Source organism: Pongo abelii, chromosome 11 (assembly GCF_028885655.2).
Source record: "Pongo abelii isolate AG06213 chromosome 11, NHGRI_mPonAbe1-v2.0_pri, whole genome shotgun sequence".
NCBI lineage: Eukaryota > Metazoa > Chordata > Mammalia > Primates > Hominidae > Pongo > Pongo abelii.
In genome coordinates this window covers 16,767,103-16,783,557 of record NC_071996.2, presented here as the reverse complement: position 1 = coordinate 16,783,557, position 16,455 = coordinate 16,767,103, and the positions used below count along the sequence as shown (strand labels likewise).

The window sequence follows — 16,455 nt, the reverse complement described above, 5'->3', positions numbered from 1 at the left end:
ACAACACATCGAAAAGATTACACTTCATGATTAAGTGGGAATTATCTCTGGCATGCAAGGCTGGTTTAACATATGTAAATCAATCAATGTGATATATCACATTAACAAAATGAAAGATAAAACCACATGGTCAGCTGAATTGATGCAGAAAAAGCATTTAACAAAGTACAGCAACCTTTCTTGATAAAACCTCTTAATAGTTTATGTATGGAAGGAAAGTTCCTCAACATAATAAAGACCATTTATGAGAAACCCATGGCCTACATCATAATCAGTAGGGAACAACTAAAAGCTTTTCTACTAAGATTGAGTACAAGATAGGGATGCCCAGTCTCATCACTTTTATTCAACATAGTACTTGCAAGAGCAATCTGACGAGAAAAAAAAGCAACTAAATTAAAGTAAAATTATCTCTATTTGCAGATGACAAGACCCTTTATGTAAAAAACTCCAAAAATTCCACAAAAAACTCTGAGAACTACTAAATCAATTCAGTTAAGCTGCAAAGTATAAACTCAACATATAAAAATCAGTTGCATTTCTATATACAAATAACCTAGCTGACAAAGAAATCAAGAAAACAATCTCATTTACAATAGCATCAAAGAAAAACATATACTTAGGAATGAATTTAACCAAGAAGATGGAAGATGTGTACACTTGAAAACCATGAAACATTGATGAAAGAAATTTAGATATGAACAAATGAAAAGATATCCTATGTTTATGGATCAGAAGAATTAATATTGTTAAAATGTTCACACTACCCAAAGCAAATATACAGATTTAACACAATCCTCATCAAAGTTCTGATGGCATTCTTCACAGAACAGAAAAAAACAATGCTGGCCAGGCATTGTGGTTCACGCCTGTAATCCTGGCACTTTGGGAGGCCAAGGCAGGTGGATCATGAGGTCAGGAGTTGGAGACCAGCCTGGCCAACATAGTGAAACACTCTCTCTACTAAAAGTACAAAAATTAGCCGGATATAGTGGCATGTGCCTGTAGTCCCAGCTACTCAGGAGGCTGAGGCAGGAAAATTGTTTGAATCCGGGAAGTGGAGGTTTCAGTGAGCCGAGATTGTGCCACTGCACTCCAACTTGGGCAACAGAGTGAGACTTCATCTCAAAAAAAAAAAAAAAACAGAAAAAGCAATCCTGAAACTCATATGGAACCACAAAAAACCCCAAACAGCCAGCAGATTACTGTGAAAGAAAAAGTTGGAGGCAGCACACCTCTTGATTTAAAATTGTATTACAAAGCTATAGTAATCAAAACAGTATGATACTGGCATAAAAACAAAAAATATAGACCAATGGAACAGAACAGAGACCTTTGAAATAAATCCAAACATATACTGTCAACTAATTTTTGACAAGAGCAAACAAGACAACATAATGGAAAGAAAAATAGTCTCATCAATAATAGTGCTGGGAAAACTGGATTTTCACATGCAAAAGAATAAAAATGGATCCTGATCATACACCATACACAAAAATCAACTCAAAACAGATACAAGACTCAAGACTCAAATAAGACCTGAAACCGTAAAACTCCTAGAAGACAACATAGGGGGAAAGCCTCTTGACATTGGCCTTAGCAATTATTTTTTGGATGCCACACCACAAGCCAGGCTACAAATGGAGACATAAACAAGGAGGACTGCATCAAACTAAAAAGCTTCTGCACAGCAAAGGAAACAACCAATAAAATGAAAAGAGAACCTACAGACTGGAAGAAATATTTGCAGATCACATATCTAATAAAGTGTTAATGTCCAAAAATCAGTAAAGAACTCTTTTAATAACAGAAAAACAACCCAGTTGAAAAATGAGCCAAATAGGAAATGACCAATAGCAAATGGGGAGATGTACATTAAAAAAATACAAAGTAGCAGACATATAGGATGATCAAGTTAGAGATCTAATGTACATCATGAGGGCTATAGTTAACAAAAATGTATTGTCTTTGGGATTTTTGTTAAATAAGTAGATTTTAGCTGTTCCTGTCACACACAAAAAATGTAACTGTGAGATGGTAGATATGTTAATTTGCTTCACTATAGTAACCAGTTTACTGTCTATTAAGGTCATGTGGTCAACCTCAAATATATAAAATAAAATTTATTTTAAAGAAGAAAAGTTTGTCTTCAATCCAGAAAGAACCACTATTACCATTTTTTGGTATTCCATTCCAAAATATTCCATGAATATACACTTGTTCAATCAGATTTAATGTTAGACTTTATATTTGAACAATCAAAGCACATAAGAAATTATAGAAAAGTGTCTGTGTGATTCCTTGTCTGCAGAGCACAGGCTGCATCTCCACCAACACACACGCCACTGGTACTTTGTACGGAGTCCTTGTTTGCCTTTAGTCTGATGCTGTGGGTGAGCCTGAGTTGTCCTGTGGTCCACATTCCTGACCAGGTGTCTTTCTCACCCACTGGTTTCAACAAAGATGTTACTGGGTTATAGAAGGCTGGGATGGAAACAGGATACCAAGTTCACATGAAGACAGTATCTGAAAAGAGAAGTAATTTACTTTAACATTTTCAAAAGAAGATTCATATCCATATTGCAAAGAAACAAAGAACAAAACCTTCACTCCAGACTTCTCTACCTGGTTGCAAAGTATTTGAAGGGAAAGCTCACTAAGGAAGCTACTCTCATAGATCCCAGGACTGTTACTGGGTGTGGCCAGGGGGCTGCAGACACAAGGCGGATGGGCACACCGCATAAAACTGGGAGATCTAAGGCTGGAGCTGCTCAACTCTCTAGATACCTGACTCCAGCCTCTCATCACACTGCGCATAAAACTGGGAGATCTAAGGCTGGAGCTGCTCAACTCTCTAGATACCTGACTCCAGCCTCTCATCACACTGGCTAGAATTCAAGCATGAATGGTAACACCCTGCCCTGAACACTACTCAAGACACTCACTGCTCATCAGCAGCTTATGCTCAAAGCTGGCCTGGAAGGCTCCTTCTGGAGCCCGGAGTGCTTTCTTGATCTGCTGCCTTATCTCACTGACAGTTTGAATCACAGCACCTTCAAATTTGGCCACTTCCAAGGCAGAGTTAAACATTTCCTATGGGTATAGCAAGATAAAAACACACACACAAAATCATATACTTTATGCTTTACTTCGTACCTCAAACATACATCCTTGGTTAAAGAACAAAAACAACTCACTGAAAGGTGATAAAATAATCAAAATGTATTTGCCCCTGAAAGTGGAATTACTACCACAAAAAGAATACAACTCTTTCATTTTTCCCAAAATAATCATGTGGGTTCATGGGCATGCTCATCACTGCTGTCTGTGTGGAAGAGAAGATTGAAGAGGGATTTACTGGACTGCACTGGCCTAGGCAGCCTTTGCTGGCATCTCTCAGCCTAGACTGCAGCCCAGAACCTTTTACTGAGATGCATGCACTTAGAACATGAAAACAGTAAGATAAATGCTGGTGGTATTATTACTTTATATTGCAAGAACACTTAATGATCTTACTATGTGTTTTTAATAGAAACATCCCCACTAATGAAATTGTCAATAAATACTGCTCAAACCACCTTCCCCAAATACTGAAAAACAGTACATCCATTTGTCTACCCTTGCCAAGTTGTCTGCAAATGCTTTATTTTTCTACTGAATGGTTAGACAAACTTGTGATTTTTTTTTCCCTTTCTTAACACAAATCAAAAAAGTAGGAAACAGAACCCAGTGGATAAAATGACATTTTTTTTTTTTCTTGAGACAGTCTTGCTCTGTCGCCAGGCTGGAGTGCAGTGGTGCGATATCGGCTCACTGCAACCTCCACCTCCCAGGTTCAAAAGATTCTCCTGCCTCAGCTTCCCAAGTAGCTGGGACTACAGGCGCACGCCACCATGCCCAGCTAATTTTTTTGTATTTTAGTAGAGATGGGTTTCACCATGTTGGCCAGGATGGTCTTGATCTCCGGACCTCGTGATCCACCTGCCTCGGCCTCCCAAAGTACTGGGATTACAGACATGAGCCACCGTGCCCAGCCCCAAAATGACATATTTTCAATATGAGTTCTGTAGCAGTCTTACATGGTAGTCATGAGTAACAGCCTCAGTTCCTAAATACCTCTGTTTTACTCCTGCTTTTTTGGGCATATTTAAGTAACACAATATAAAGGAGCAAACAAACAAAACAGGAAGTTTATAAAAGATTTCAAATACTTGTGTAAAAACATGAGGCCCATATTCTAGAAGTATTTCATTCCTTTTCTCAAACAATATGGGCATTTATAAATATGAGAATATATAGATATACAAACCTTAATAAATGAAGTGTTCTTGAAAATTTTATATGGAAAACCAGTTAGCTTCAATTTCTTCACAATTTTTATGGATTTATTCAGATCAAGGACAATTCCTGTGGCAGCTATCCAAAAATCAGGCTAACAGGAACCCCAAAATTTGAAAATAGGAATAATATCAGCAAGAGAAAAACTTCAATTTTATGTGACATAATAAATTACCAAAGTGAATTTAACTTACAGTTAGCTAAGAAAAACAAGAAAGACCATCTGAACTTGCAACCCAGTGGTTTGACAAAAGCAATCCAAAACTTTAAAGTTGGTAAGCCAAACTAACAAGAGTGACTTGAGGCCAAGTGTGGTGGTTCATGCCTGTAATCCTGGTTCTTTGGGAGGCCAAGGCAGGCAGATCATCTGAGGTCAGGAGTTCGAGACAAGCCTGGCCAACATGGCGAAACCCCGTCTCTACTAAAAATATAAAAATTAGCTTGGCACGGTTGTGCATACCTGTAATCCCAGCTACTCAGGAGGCTGAGGCAGGAGAACTGCTTGAACCCAGGAGATGGAGGTTGCAGTGAGCCAAGATTGCGCAACTGCACTCCAGCCTGGATGACAGAGTGAGACTTTGTCTAAAAGAAAAAAAAAACAGGGAGACTTGAGTACTTTCCTGAGAGTGATTTCAGAGGAACATAATTTCACTATAATGATCTGTTTGGAATGAAATGGAAAGGAAAAATTCAGTTGCAATGTTTAGGAAATTAAAATTTGAACCTCTAGGGCAGATTCCTTCTGTTCATTATTCTGGTTTCTTCTCTGTTAAATGGGACCAATAAACCCTGCCCTGTCTGACTGGTCAAATGAAAATGTAGTGAACAGACTGCTACCCCAGCACGGCTGCAGGGGGTCTCATGTCTGCCTGGTCTCCCATGGCTCCTCACAACCTCATATAGTGGTTAGCACATGGTGAGCACTGCTTAAGTACTTGCTTAAATAAATCCAAAAGATACACAAAAATAGGAAATGTCTTCAGTACCATTATAATTCTTCCACTTCCCCTCCTCTACTCCCACACCCTACTGAAAAGGATGTAGGAAGATTAAAAGCAAAGGGAAATTTACTTTATGTTACTAAAAATGAGTAATTTTCAACTTAAAGTCTCATGTACGTAACCCACTTTCAGGATATATTTCTCAAGCCAATCTGTAAAAGATATCATCCAAGATAGTTACCATTGTGCCACTGACTATTGCCAAGAAACCAGTTCCCTGTGAAGTGATAGGGACTTAAAAGAAAAGGAAAAAAAGAAATATAGCAAACCACAAATTTTAGATTCTAGTTTTACGTAATGGTTAGGGACATTTACATTTGGATATAGATTTACTCCAAACCACCTCCCTGCTCCCAGAAAAGAGAAAAATCTTAGGAATGGAATTTTATGAAGGAAAAGCACAAAGCTATAATGATGCAGCCTGTAAGGCTTAATATCGGCAATAAGCAAGTTATTGTAATCATATTTTAACCCAAAAGGCTGCTCTGCAATGCATGTGCTGTGGGGTTTACTTTAGAAGCCTTTGTCTTCCACTGTGGTCTTCGATATAATAGAGCAGGATGGTCTGAAACCGCCTCCACTCTACAGAAAATATGATTGGATCTTGGGGCTTGAGGATTTTCTTATACCAGCGATGTTTCTTCAGATGCATCTGACGGGACAAGAGGGTAAGATGATTGATGGAAGGGAAATCCACAGAGCCTCAGGCACCAAATACGCAGCAAAGGGACCCACCTGCATGTATCCAACATTGCCTTCACTGTTGCCCAAGCCACCCAGGATAATGGGGTAATGAGGGTCAAATATATATACAGATTCACAGAGAACATTTTCAGTCTCAATGTGGACATACATCCCAGATGGAAAAACCTCATGCTGAACTCTGGCTTGATCATCTTGATGTTCAAATTCTGCATGATTCAGCTGTACATGACAGGAAAAAACCCATATGCCGTTATCTATAATCAACGTAAGATTAATATGAACAAACGAGCAATTTCTAAGTAAACGAGCTGTGGACAGAATTATGTAGGCTTTATCCTATTAAAAATACTACACATTTAGCCGGGCACGGTGGCTCATGCCTGTAATCCCAGGACTTTGGGAGGCCGAGGCAGGTGGATCACTTGAGATCAGGAGTTCAAAACCAGCATGGTCAACATGGTGAAACCTCATCTCTACTAAAAATACAAAAATTAGCTGGGCGTGGTGGCGCGTGCCTGTAGTCCCAGCTACTCGGGAGGCAGAGGTGAGAGAATCGCTTGAACCCGGGAGATGGAGGTTGCAGTGAGTCCAGATCGTGCCACTGCACTCCAGCCTGGGCAATAGAGCAAGACTCCATCTCAAACAAACAACAACAACAACAAAAAACCTACACATTTTACCTCTACAGTCTGCTCAGAATATGTCCCAACCGTTTTCTTCTCTGCTGCTCCAAGGGACAGCAATGTAGATTACTCTGTGGAGCCCTGCATGCCCGAACACTGGAAACGTCCCCAGTCCACACCTTTTTTTCCTTCCTCTCCAAACAATTCTTTAAACACCCGACACCGCCCTCACCTTCACTCAGCAGATGACTGTTTCCTGATTCACTCCCAAACCGAAAGAACCTTCACAGTCAACCCTCTACCTGGGTTTACTCCCTTATCCAGCCTTATCAGAGCTCTGACCTGGCCCATAAGGGAGCTATGTGTGGCTATTTAAATTAAAATTAATTACAATTACATAATATTTAAAATGCAGTTCCTCAATCACACTGGCCACATTGGAAGTGGTCCATATCAACCTGCTGCCAGGGTTACAGTATTGGGAAGCACAGACGTGCATCTCCACGATCACAGAAAGTTCTACGGGCAGCTCAGGCACAGATGATTTGTCCATGTCTGCTCAGGGCCACAAATCACTTGCTCAGTAGACACCATCCACTCTTCCTGGACTTTATTCCAACAGCTCTTCCCTCTGTTATCTCTCTTATCTCAAAACCTTTTGATTCCACTTCTTCCACCAACAACTGCTCCATTTCTGTGCTTCTCTCTGCAGCAAAACCCCACAAAAGTTTTCTGCAGTCACAGCCTCCAGTTCCCCTGCTCCCGTTCTCCTACATCTATGAAAATCGGTGCTTGCCAAGATCGCTGAAGGCCTCCACGCCCTTCCTGCAGTGGTCAACTCTGTCTTCACCATAGTTAACATGGCATCGGGATCTGAACAATGTGTCACCTCCATGTACAGCTGGCCTCCCACATGCCTGCATGCTCACACTGCTTCTCCCTCCTGGGCACTGCTCAGGCCTCATGGCTGCAGTCACCCCCTCTCACCCACACCAGTCCTGCTCCTCCCACTCACTCTGCACTCACTCCTCAGCCACCTCACAGCTTGATGTGGCATCTACATGCTGAGGGCTGTACATCTAAGTCCCTGGCCAGACCTCTGTCTCGACACCTGACACTCCGCTTGTCTGCATGACACCCAGCAGACCCAAACATCATCTTCCCAAAGCTGCATCCACAGAGGATTTCCTATCTAACTTACAACACCCCATCCTTCCAGGGACTTCCAGTCACCATCCTCATTTCCTCTCACACACCCCACATTCAGTCCACCAGGAAATTCTACTGACTCAGCTTCCAAATAAAGTCTATCCAAATTAAGTCTGGCAGTCATCTCCTCTGGCAGCCCTCTGGTTTGTGCCACCCGACTGATCTCTTGGCAGAGTGATCTGATTAACTGAGTATGTTTCCTCTGCTCAAAACCCTCCAATGACTCCCATTTCAGTGTAAAATTCAGTCTTTTCCAATGGCCCACAAGGCTCTAGCTAACTTTAAATTGTAAATGGTGTGAAGCAAAGACTTCACAGTTAGTTGAGTCATGCCTGTCAAAGGTCAACCCAGACTTGCAACCATTAAGCTAATGCCTAATCAGGAGATAGTTCTTTGGCTAGATGAAGACCTAGGCTGAGCAGAGCCTTTCAACTCCATTTCACAAATCATATACCTAATCTGTTCCAGCTTACAGAGGCACTCCTGGCCCCACTAACAAGGCACAACTCAGATGCTTGCCATCAACTGTACACACATTTCTGTGTCTGCTTCATAGTGAGATCACCGCCTCCAACAGCCTGGTCAGCGCCCCCTGGCAGGACGGCCACACCATCTCCCTTTATCTCCGCATCTGACCTTACACTCCACATGTCTTTCTGAACTCTGACCAGGATGAGTTTTCAGAGCACTCCTCTTGGGAGCTCTGGTGTGTCCATAAGCCACACAGGCCACTGATCACCTGCCATTCAAATCAGGAAGCAGCGATTGGAATAGGCAGCCAATGCTTGCACTGAAGTGAACATGGTGTCTCAGATCACTACACTGTCAAAGTCTGAAAAGTAGAGACCATGTCTCAGTCATTTCTGTTTCCTAATTGTTGGTACAAAATAGGTATGCAAATTTTTCTGGTGATTTTCTGACTGCAGAAACAATGAGCTCACTGCATGAATAAACTCACTCACATGCATCTCTACCCAGGGGTCCAAATGAAAGGCACAGAAGCAGGATAGGAAGCAGAGACCCAAAAAAGTCAGGGTTTCCTGCGCTATGATAGTCTTGACAAACGGCTGAGAGGAACTGAGGTTTCTCACCTGTGCTTGTTTCTGCATTTCTCCTTTAAGATCATCAAAGTATGTTCTTTCTCCTTCATCATATTCTGCATCAAACATCTCCTTCAATTTTCTCTTCTTATCCAAATGCTTTTTCTTGGCACTTTCCTCTTCGTTGGGGTCAGTTTCTTCCTTAACTTCTTTCTCTACATCTTCATTCTTAAATTTCCACAAGAAAAAATTTGGTGTATGTTTATGAAGGTTTTTTCTTTAAACATTAGATTTTTTTAAAGTTCTATTTGAACAAAAATGTTAGGAAAATTATGTTATCATTATCAATAAAACAAAACAAAACACAACCTTTGTCTCTGAATAATGTGGTACTGCTACAGGAAATGGTTACATCTGCATTACAATTAGCTACCATTCCTTAAGCTGGCTGGGAACACAAACTGGAATAAAAATAACAGACGTGTCCCTCACCCCGATGCTCCCAGACCCTGTTCTAAAGAAATATTAGGGAGAACAGGGACTTTGTTCTTTTAAATGACACTTAAATTTAAGAAGAGGAGATTGATGGCAACAGTGGAATGTAAGCCCAAGGAGCTAAGATTTCCCTGAATGAAAAATCACAGCGGACTTGGCAGATGACTATGGCAAGAAGCGGTAGTAATTGTCATCCAAAACTTAACAAGTAAACAAGAAAGCTTCTCTCTGGTCCCCACATGCCCCCCCACCCCCCCACCCCGCTTTAGGAAGGAATCTATCCATCCAGTCTGCAATCTTCACACATCACAAGTAAGATTTGTGTTTCTCAGTGTGGGCCTCTCTCAGAACACAATGACCAACAACAGCCAGCCACAGCAAAATCATACCTGTGAGCCAGGCACGCACGTGCCACTGGCCCCACCCGCCACAGGCCCACAGAGCACTCCACATTCCAAACCTCATTCTCACTGTTCCCATGACTACAAACACACACAGAACTTTGCACTAAGGAATGCTTTGTAAAACAGTATTTCATCATCTGTTTAGGTAAACTAAATGGACCCAATCCTCATTCCACACTTCACATCAAAATCGCAATCTCAATTTTTCCAGTATAGGTAATGGACATTCTTTCTTTTTTTGAGACAGAGTCTCAGTCTGTCACTCAAGCTGGAGTTCAGTGGCATGATCTAAGCTCCCTGCAACCTCTGTCTCCCGGGTTCAAGCAATTCTCCTGCCTCAGCCTCCCAAGTAGCTGGGATTACAGGTGCATGCCACCGGGCCTGGCTGATTTTTGTATTTTTAGTAGAGATGTGATTTCACCATATTGGCCAGGCTGATCTGAAACTCCTGACCACGTGATCCACCCGCCTCACCCTCACCAGCAATCTCGAATTGCTGGGATTACAGGCATGAGCCACCGCACTCAGCCAATGGAAACTATGAGAGACACAGAGGTCTATCTCTGTCCCCCAAATGAATAGTTCAGAGTGAATAGGAAAGCTCCACAATGGTACCAGCACATGTGAAAAGGAGTCTCAATGTAAGTTCAATACAACACAATCGTGTAACACACCTAGGGGAAATCTTAGATTATATAAAACATAGCATTTAGATTAAAAGTAGAGCCTCAAATCACACCAAACCCATGGGAAGAGCTCATTCACTCATTCATTCCTTCATTTGTTTTTGGAGCTCTGGGCTCAATTATAGATCCCACTCTTAAAAAAGACAAGTAAGGCTGGGTGCAGTGGCTCACGCCTGTAAACCCAGCACTTTGGGAGCCCAGGAGATGGAGGTTGCAGTGAGCCATAATTGCGTCACTGAACTCCAGCCTGGGTGAAAGAGTGAGACCCTGTCTTAAAAAATGAAAAGAAATAGGCAAGTTAAAACTTTAGGAGAGCAACATTTAGAAGGTTATTAAAACATTTTCACATAACAGCCAAAGAACCAGGTAGAAGATATGACAGGAAGCTCCTATTTGTAATAAAAGCAAAAAAGGATAAAATAAGAATAAACTTAACAAGAAATACACCAGAACTTTATTTTAAAAAAAAAGAAGAAAAGCTTTAATATGCTACCAAGCGACAAAAGGAACAGCATCACCACCAACACTCGTAAGTGCTCTCCACACCAGGCACTGCGTTAAGTACTTTCCTTGCCTTACCCACATTCTTCAACCCAAAGAAATAGGTGTTGTAAATATTATCTACTGAATAGTGATATGCCCCCATTTGAAAAGAAAGACTCGACATCACAAATATGCCAATTCTGCCTTTAGCACAGTTGCAACCCAAAACTACCACTGAGGATTTCCAGTCTAGAGAAGACAACACATTATTCCTTCCTAAGAAGTGTAACCTAAACTCTAGAAATGAGACGAGATGATCAATGGAGAATTCTGAAAGGTGGAAAGAAAAAGGCTGCTGAGGGACTCTAGACTAGGGAATGCATAGTGGCCAGGTGTCTCCCTGGACCCCATCCAACAGGAAGGTGACCCAGGCCCAGTGTTTCCCAACTCCCAACCTAGCAATGGAAGGCAACCCAGGCAGGCTCAATGCCCCCAGATCAAAGGAGATCTTCCCCACAACAAGAAAACCAGCTCCGCACACCAAGACAACCACCATTCCCCACCCACCTAACTGCAGCAGGTGGCCCAGCCTGGGGCAGCTCCCTGTTCCCTCAGGTGGGCAACAGCAGGGACCAGTGGGAGAGTCCCAGAGATACCAGATAAGCCAAACATACCAAAATAGCACCATGAAGGCTCTGAAATTAAATTGTCATTGGAATCACAGCCCACAGAGTAGACCAGGACTTACATACTAAACCTAAACAGGAAGACTGACTGCAAAAATAAAAAAATTACATAGGCCTCCTAACAGAATAATCAAAGTGTACCAAGTTTTTTCTTTCATGCATTGTGCTTTTGACTGTATCTTATTTATTTATTTATTTAGAGATGGAGTCTCACTCTGTCACCCAGTCTGGAGTGCAGTGGCACAATCTCAGCTCACTGCAACCTCTGCCTCGCAGGCTCAAGCAATTCTCCCCCATTAGCCTCCCAAGTAGCTGGCCCCACAGATGCGTACCACCACACCTGCTAATTTTTTGTATTTTTGGTAGAGATTAGTTTTCACCATGTTGACCAGGCTGGTCTCAAACTCCTGAGTGCTAGCGATCTGCCTCTCTCAGCTTCCCTAGAGCTACACCTGTACTGGGATTACAGGTGTGAGCCACTGCACCTACACTTAGCTGTATCTAAAAATACATCACCAAACTCAAGGTCACCGGGATATTCTTGATCTAGAAGCTTTGTGATTCTGCATTCTACATTTAGATCTTTGATCCATTTTGAGTTTTAATTTTTGAGAAGGGTGTAAAGTCTGAACTTAGATTCTTTTTTTTTGTACATGGATGTCCAATTTTTAAGCACCACTTGTTGAAGAGACTATATTCTTTGATTTAATTGCCTTTGCTTCTTTGTCAAAGCTCAGCTAACTATATTTGCATAGGTCAATTTCTGGGCTCTCTCTTCTGAACCATTGATCAATCTGCATGTTCTTTCACTAATGCCATGCTATCTCAATTATTTAGCTGGAGAGTAAGTCTTAAAGTTGGGTAGTGTCAGTCCTTTGAGTTGTTATTCTTCAGCATTTTGACTATGAGTCTTTTGCGTCTTCATATAAGCTTTAGAATAAATATGTTTATATCTACAAAATAACCTGCTAGAATTTTAATTGGAGTTGAGTTGAATCTATAGATCAAGAAGGGGAGTATTAACAACAGTACTGAGTCTTGCTATCCTTGCACATGAAATATCTATCAATTTATTTAGGTTTCCTTTGATTTTTTTTATTAAAGTTTTGAAGATTTCCTCATATAGATCCTGTACATATTTTGTTTACTTTATGCCTACATACTTCATTTTGGGGGTACTCATGTAAATAGCATTGTATTTGAAATTTCAAATTCCAATTTTTTTCATTGCTAGTATATAGGAAGGCAATTAACTTTTAATACTAACCTTATGGTTTGGATTTGTGTCCCCACTCAAATCTCATGTCTAATTGTAATCCCCAGTATAGGAGGAGGGGTCTGGGCAGAGGTAATTGGATCATGGGGGAGGATTTCTCGCTTGCCATTCTTGTGTAGTGAGTTCTCACCAGATCTGATTGTTTAAAAGTATGTAGCATCTCCCCTTTTGCTCTCTCTTCCTCCTGCTTCAGCCATGTAAGGCATGTCACCTCCCTCTTCACCTCCTGCCATGATTGTAAATTTCCTGAGGCTTCCTCAGCCATGTTTCTTGTGCAGCCTGTAGAATCGTGATCCAATTAAACCACTTTTCTTTATAAATTACCCAGTCTCAGGTAGTTCTTTATAGCAGTGCAAGAACAGACTAATACAGAAAATTGGTACTGGGAAGTAGAGCATTGCTATAAAGATACCTGAAAATGTGGAAGCAGCTTTGGAAGTGGGTAATGGGCAGAGGTTGGAACAGTTTGGAGAGCTTAGAAGAAGACAGGAAGGCCTGGGCACAGTGGCTCACACCTGTAATCCCAGCACTTTGGGAGGCTGAGGTGGGCAGATCACAAGGTCAGGAGATTGAGACCATGCTGGCTAACACGGTGAAACCCCATCTCTACTAAAAATACAAAAAAAAAAAAAAAAAAAAAGAATTAACCGGGTGTGGTGGCATGCACCTATAGTCCTAGCTACTAGGGAGGCTCGGGCAGGGGAATTGCTTGAACTCAGGAGGCAGAGTGGTGAAAATGAGCATCTCTTGTTCCAGAGCTTAGAAGAGAGGCTTTTAGTTTTTCTCCCATTCAGTAAGATACTATACTTGTGGGAGTGTCTTATATGGCTTTTATCGTGTTGAGGTATGTTTCTTCTATACCCTGTTTTTTGAAGGGTTTTTACAATAAAATGTTGAATTTTATCAAATGCTTTACCGCATCAATTGACATTATTATATAAATTTTGTCCTTCATTCTGTTGATATGATGATCACATTGATTTGCGTATTTTGAACCATCCTTCCATTCCTGGCATAAATTCCACTTAGTCATTATGAATAATTTTCAATATGTTGTGGATTTGTTTTGTTTGTAAATTTCCTTGAGGATTTTTGCATCAATTTTCCATAGGGATATTGGTCTGTAGTTTTCTTTTTTAATGTGTCTTGGGTTTAAGTATCAGGCATTGAAATATTCCTCCCTCCTCTATTTTTTGGGATAGTTTGAGTAGGATTGGTGTTAGTTATTCTGTAAATATTTGGTAAAATACAGCAGTGAAGCTATTGCTTCCAGGATTTTCTTTGTTGGTAGTTTTTATTAAGGCTTTGATCTCATTATTTGTTATTGGTCGGTTCAGGTTTTGAATTTCTTCATGGTTTAATCTTGGTAGGTTGAACTACTACAAGAAGACATTGGGGAAATTCTCCAGGACATTAGACTCGGGAAAGATTTCTTAAGCAATACCCCACAAGCACAGGCAACCAAAGCAAAAGTGGACAATTGGGATTGCATTAAGTTAAAAAGCTTCTGCACAGCAAAAGAGACAATTAACAAAGAGAAAATCCAAAAAATGGGGAAACATATTTGCAAACTATCCATTTGACAAGGGATTAATAACCAGAATATATAAAAAGCTCAAACAACTGTATAGAGAAAAATCTAATAATCTGATTTGAAAATGGGCAAGAGATCTTAATAGATATTTCTCAAAAGAAGAAATACAAAAGACTAACAGACTTAGGAAAAGATGGTCAACATCACTGATTATCAGAGAAATGCAAATCAGAAATATGAAGAGATATCATATCACCCCAGTTAAAATGGCTTTTTTTTCAAAAGACAGGTGATAACAAATGCTGGTGAGGATATGGAAAAAAGCGAACCCTTGCATACTGTTGGTGGGAATGTAAATTAGTGCAACCACTATGGAGAACAATTTGGAGGTTCTTCAAAAAACTAAAATTAGAGCTGCCATATGATCCAGCAATCTCATTGCTAGGTATATACACAAAAAAGAAAATCAGTATATCGAAGAGATAACTGCACTCCTATGTTTATTGCATTACTATTCACAATATCCAAGATGTGGAAGCAACCTAAGTGTCCATCAACAGATGAATGGATAAAGAAAATGTGCTTATATACAATGGAGTACTATTCAGCTGTAACAAAGAATGAGATTCTGTAATTAGTGACAACATGGAATGGTACTGTAGGATATTATTTTAAGTGAAATAAGCCAGCCACAGAAAGATAAACTTTGTACGTTCACATTTATTTGGGGGAGCTAAACATTAAAACAATTAAACTCATGAAGATAGAGTAGAATGGTTGTTACTTGAGGCTTGGAAGTGTAGTCAGTGGGGGGAAGTGGGGATGGTTAATAGGTACAAAAATAAGATCTTTTATTTGATAGCACAAACAGGGTAACTATAGTCAGCAATAGTTTTTTGTACATTTTAAGATAACTGCGTATAACTGAATTGTTCATAATACAAAGAAATGATAAATGTTTGAGATGATGGGTAACCCATTTACCCTGATGTGATTATTATGCATTATATGTTTGTATCAAAATATCTCATGAACCCCATAAATATATATATGCCTACTGTGTACCCATAAAAACAAAAGACCCATAGATGGTGACATCTGGGGATTTCCTGATACAATAGTGGGTTCTGGCTGATCATCCCACAGGGAAGCCACTCAGCAGCCACACAGTTCTTCTACACACACACACCCCTAGTAATCGGCTTTGTTAGTATATAAACCTTAAAATATGTGCAGAAAATATCACAAGTCATACGGGAAGTGGAAAGCAAGATCACAATGAGGTACAACTTCATACCCATTAAAATGGCAATTATAATGCAAACAAAAGATGGAAAATAAAAAGTGTTGAAATATGGAGAAAATGAAACCCTTGTGCATTACTAATAGTAGTGTAAAGTGGTGGACTGCTCAACAGAGCAGCACAGCGGTTCCTCAAAAAGTTGAACATAGAATTACTATATGACCCAGTAATTCCACTTTGAGGTATATAGCCCCAAGAATTAAATGCAGGGACCCAAAAAGATACTTGCATAGCAATGTTCACAGCAGCATTACTCACAGTAGCCAGAAGGTGGGAGCAACATCATGCCCACTGGTGGATGAATGGCTAAACAAATGTGATACATGCACGCAATGGAATATTATTGGAATATTATTCCTTTTTAAAGGAAGGAGATTCTGACACATTTCACAATGTGGATGAACAATGAAACCTTGAATACATTATGCTAATGGAAATAAGCCAAACACAAAAAGACAAATACTATATGATTCCACTTATATGAGGTACCTAAGATAGGCAAAGTCATAGAGGCAGAAAGTAGAATGGTGGTTAATAGGGACTGGAAGATGACAGGAGTTAGGAATTACTGTTTCACAGGTACAGAGCTTCACATGAAAAAGTTCTAGAGAGGAATGGTGGGAATCATTACAAAACATTATGAATATAGTTAAAGCAACTGAATTGTACACT

The 16,455-nt window shown here is 40.3% G+C and overlaps 2 pseudogenes; one reads left to right on the top strand and one right to left on the bottom strand.

Annotated features, from left to right (window-relative positions):
- LOC100445466 (double homeobox protein A-like) overlaps nucleotides 1-16,455 on the top strand; it is a 57,184-nt pseudogene that overhangs the window by 18,498 nt on the left and 22,231 nt on the right.
- On the bottom strand, nucleotides 2,202-9,865 carry LOC129057919 (ribosome biogenesis protein BMS1 homolog; annotated as a pseudogene).